Source organism: Nicotiana sylvestris, chromosome 11 (assembly GCF_000393655.2).
Source record: "Nicotiana sylvestris chromosome 11, ASM39365v2, whole genome shotgun sequence".
Taxonomy (NCBI): Eukaryota; Viridiplantae; Streptophyta; class Magnoliopsida; order Solanales; family Solanaceae; genus Nicotiana; species Nicotiana sylvestris.
Window position 1 is genome coordinate 133,162,719 of NC_091067.1, and position 4,899 is coordinate 133,167,617.

Here is a 4,899-nt window from a genome sequence, read left to right on the forward strand (position 1 = left end):
TTTTTATTTGATTAAACAGGGGCAGGAAATTTCGGTTGTTTAGGAGAAACCCTCCGTGGAGAAAGGAGGTCACCAAACAGGTTTGATTTTTAATTTTTCAGGACCCTCCTAGAAAATGGGACCTAGCGTAAAGTTTAGAAATAGCATAATCTAGCATAAATGTATCCCAAAGGAGTATAAGCAGGTTTAGAATTTTGCATGTTCGAGATAAGATTCAATTAGGAGTTTCCTGGACCCTCCGGAATAATGGGACTTAGCTTTAAGATTTCGATTAGATAACAACACTTAGCATAAATTCTGCTGTAGGGTAGTATAATTCAGCCATAAAAGTTGTCACTCTTAAGATAAAATTTGACCTTTGAGTTTCAGGACCCTCCTAGATAATGGGGAGTAGTTTAAAGATCCTCTTAGATAGCAAGATTTAGCAGAAGTCACACCTGTAGAAGATATAACTTAGATTTAAAATTGTCGTTTAGCTAAGAGTTGTCATGACCCCCCTGAATAATGGGATATAGCTTTCAAATCCTTAGTAATACTTGGTAATATGATTTAGTTTTACACTCACATCTGTGCCCAGCTACCAAACTGGGGCGGAAAATTTCCCCTGTTTTTGTCATTTTGTTGAAGTCAGGAGCCCGCTTGGAGAGCAGGAAATACACAGCAATCAGGGGCCCACCTGGAGAACAAGGGAGTATAACTCAAGTTTTAGTTTTCAAGTTCTTATTGATATTTGGTAATGCGGTTCGTTCTACACTTACATATGTGCCCAGATACCCAAACTGGGGAAGAAAATTTCCTTTGTTTTTGTCTATTTTGTTGAAATCAGGAGCTCGCCTGGAGAGCAGGGAATACATCTCAAGTTCAGTAATCAGGAGCCCACCTGGAGAGCAGGGAATACATTTCAGGTTAGAAGTCAGGAGCCCGCCTAGAGAGCAGGGAATACATTTCAAGTAAGAAGTCAGGAGCCCGCCTGGAGAGCAGGGAATACATTTCAAGTTCAGCAATCAGGAGCCCGCCTGGAGAGCGGGGAATACATTTCCAGTCAGCAGTCAGGAGCCCGCCTGGAGAGCAGGGAATATATTTCAAGTTAGAAGTCAGGAGCCCGCCTGGAGAGCAGGGAATACATTTCAAGTTCAGCAATCAAGAGCCCGCCTGGAGAGCAGGGAATACATTTCCAGTCAACAGTTAGGAGCCTGCCTGGAGAGCAGGGAATACATTTCAAGTTAGAAGTCAGGAGCCCGCCTGAAGAGCAGGGAATACATTTCAAGTTCAGCAATCAGGAGCCCGCCTGGAGAGCAGAGAATACATTCAAGTTTAGCAATCAGGAGCCCGCCTGGAGAGCAGGGAATACATTTCAAGTTCAGCAGTCAGGAGCCCGCCTGGCGAGCAGGGAATACATTCAAGTTCAATAGTCAAGTGTCCACTCGGAGAAAGGAAAAACATCTCAAAGTGTAGGTGGCAGTCAGGCATCCACCTGGAGAAGTGGAAAACATCTCAGATTATAACTCAAGGTGGCAACAAAGGGATTTCATCAAGTCATCAAGGCAACAAGAACCACAAGAGCAAGTGTGAAGATATAGATAGGATTTTGTAATGCATAGATCATAGTATAGTCTAGCTTCTTTTTATTTTATCATGGTGTAATAAGGGGATGCAGTAAGCAGTAGCAGCAATAGCAGCAACAGTGAAATCACGGCTTCATGGTAGTCCCAGCTATCATACATTCCTGAACTACATTGAACTGATTTCTTTTTAGCCAAGGATATGTAAGCAACCTCGGAATCAGGGTGCGGTCAAATTTTTCAAAAATGCTTCCCACGGAGTATTCAAACGGGCAAAAATCACTCGTGTCCGCTCACTTTATCTTTGCACAAAAACTCTTCGTGTTTCCGGGCAAAGAGGGGAAGCTGTGAGCACGTGATTTTTGACCTATATGAATTACTCCCATAAATTCAAAACAAAATAACTTCTTCTCATTATTTGGAATTTTTGAGGATTTTGTGGCATTTTCTGATAATTGTTTGCATTTGTCTGTGCATTTTTATTTTTGTTTAATTAATGAAAAATACAAAAAATATGTTGCATTTGCATTTAGGATTTAATTTTACATTTTAGGATTAATTGACAAATTAGTTGTTTTATAAAAATGGAAAAATCACAACAAAAAATAGCTCATTTTGCATTTTAACTCTTTAATTGTGAATTCTATAGTTTTCTTTGAATTTAGGATTTAATTAATTATTGTAAATACTAGAGTGATTGATTAATCTAATTGGGTAGGTTAATTTAGTTCAAAATTTAATTTAGGTTTTATTTTCAATTTGAAAAAGAAAAGGATTTGAAATTGGAAAAGAAAAAGAAAGGAAATAAGAGGAAAATCGGATTTTTGGGCTTTTTCCATCAAATTTTTCAGGCCCAAACGATTATACATCCATTACCCGTTCAAATTGCCCCACACCCGGCCCAGATCCGTGTCCAACCCGGTTCGTTTCCCCAACTAAGTCAAACGACACCGTTTCGTCCTTTTGATCTGGACCGTTGATCTTAGTTGATCAAACGGTCCGTAACTGACCCTATCTCAACATATAAGTGTCGGAACCCCCCATCCCCCCCTCAGAACCCTTATCCCGTCTCTTTCACCTCTCTCTCTCTCTCTCTCTCAGGGACTGGAAACCCTAGCGCCGCCCTCATATCCTCTCCGCCTTAGCCCGGCTGCACCAATGCCATGCACCACCAAAATAACACCCCTGAACCCCCGTCTCACCCTCATTCCAGAAATCCACTCCGTTTCCCTCGAATATTAGTGAAGCTCCTCGAATCTGGATTTGAAGGGACAACCCAAAAGTCCAAAGGTCAGAATCGGCGAGGGTTAGAAGATTTTAGGCCTAAATCGATATTACTCGTGTGTTCTTGATATTAAGAACATACGATTAACTTCGGATCGGGCCGGAATCGATGAGTTGAAGGTTGTTCCTTAGGCCCTTTTGTCCGGGTCCTCTTGGGTATGTCTCTTTTCTTCTCCTCAGTTTTTTTCCTTCTCTACTCATTCGTTTCTTCTATTATTTGTTGTCCCGTTAGGTCTTTTGTGTTTGTTTATGGGTTGTTTATTATGCATATTATTTTAAAATATTAGGTCACTTAGCTTGATTAATTATGTTACTTTTATCTGGAAATCTCTTTAATTTTAGCCCAGTACTTGATTTCTGTTTTTGAAGATGTTCGGACGCGTCTCTGTTATGAGCATTTGTTTCAATCAATTCGACTTGGTCTGGGTTTGGGTTTATGCCTTTGATCTTTTGATTTACTGGTTTGGGCCGAACCTGAATTAATTCAATTGGGTCGAATCGACCCATGCTCTGTCCGGTTCCTTCAGGTAATAACAAGGTCATTAAGGGGTAATTTGGGTAGTCTAGGCTTGGGAATCTCTTTGTAACTGCCTGGGGAATCTTCTAGGAAGCTGGGGTGAGGGGCTATCTTGAATTCTGAAAATTTAACTAAGGGCACCTAAGCTAAAACAAAAATTAGAAAAAGGGCAAAGTGCAAGCTGAGGCTGCCCTACTCTCTTGCCTATAAAGGCATCATTTCTTGCCTTTCAAGGCAGACCCAGAAGACCTAGGAAAAAAGATCCAGAAAATTAAAAACACGGCTAAGAATTTCAAAAAACTATTGTTCTATTGAACTCCTTCTCTGATTTTTTAATTTGCTGAAGCCATTTCTGATTCATCTGGTGTTGAGATGGATTGAATTTAGCTGTTTTAAGTTTGTACTGAAACCAGCTGAGTTACTACTCGATTGAAACTGTTTTTGTGGACTGGCTGAGCATCGTTTTGGTTTAAAATTGGTTCACTGGTTGCTTCCTGCTGTTGATCTTTGCTATTGCCGCTAATCCTTAATCCCTGTTTCCTTCCATCTTCAGGTACATGTCCCTGATTTAAGCATGTAAAGAATAGCTTATGAAGTGTTTTGTTGAAGGGAGATGAAGATTATGTTTTCCTGTTATCAGATGTTCTTCTTCTTTAGTTTCTTTCTCAGCTTGTAGTGTCAATTTCTTATCTCAGCATGTTTAACGTGAAGTTATGCTTGAGGACTTTGAGTCTTATGTTGGAATTGTAACAGGGCTACTGTTAGAGTTATTGATTTCCATTTGTTCAGTTTTCTAGGTTTTGTTATTGATAGAAGTGTTAATTGATTTTAGATCCATGATGTGTTTGTGAGTTCAAATTACAAGAGTATGTTGTTAATTGTAAAGTTGCTATAGTTAAATTGAGCATGCATATGAAGTGAGAATGGGGAGATTGATCATGTTAAAGTGCAGCAAGTTTGCTGCTGGTATGGACTCAAACTCGAGTCTGACTCCCTGATTTGGGCCTGGGCAGTATCTGGGCTCTTAAGTCTGGATTGGGTCTGGCTTTTATGCCTCACATCTTCAAATTCATTTATGCACAAACCCGGGACTTGGTTTTCTGATTTCAGGGATACATTGGTTTAGTGTCGTCCATATTCACACATAAGTTCTTAAATGTTTTAAAAAGGTTGTAAGCAGGACTTGAGTTGAAAATCATATTTGAAAACTTGTGAGTTTGGTTTTAATACTTGCACTTGTTTTCTTTAGAAAGCTTAAGGTCGTGTAGTCTTATTAAATGGTGGACAACTTATACACATATTTTAGTAACATAATTGAAATGTTTAAAGTATGTCTTGACCTTTGAATGTAATTTGATATTTGTTTAAAAGTCAGAAGTTGTATGAACGAATCCCTGTTGCGTCAATCTGGCATCAATGTGGATCTCCCCAGGACCGCATATGCCTAGCTTTCCGTTGGGTGTTGAAATTTCTTTGCAATTGGACATTGGGCCTCAAGCCAGGCCCAAGCTTTGAGGAAATGAGGACGAATTAAGT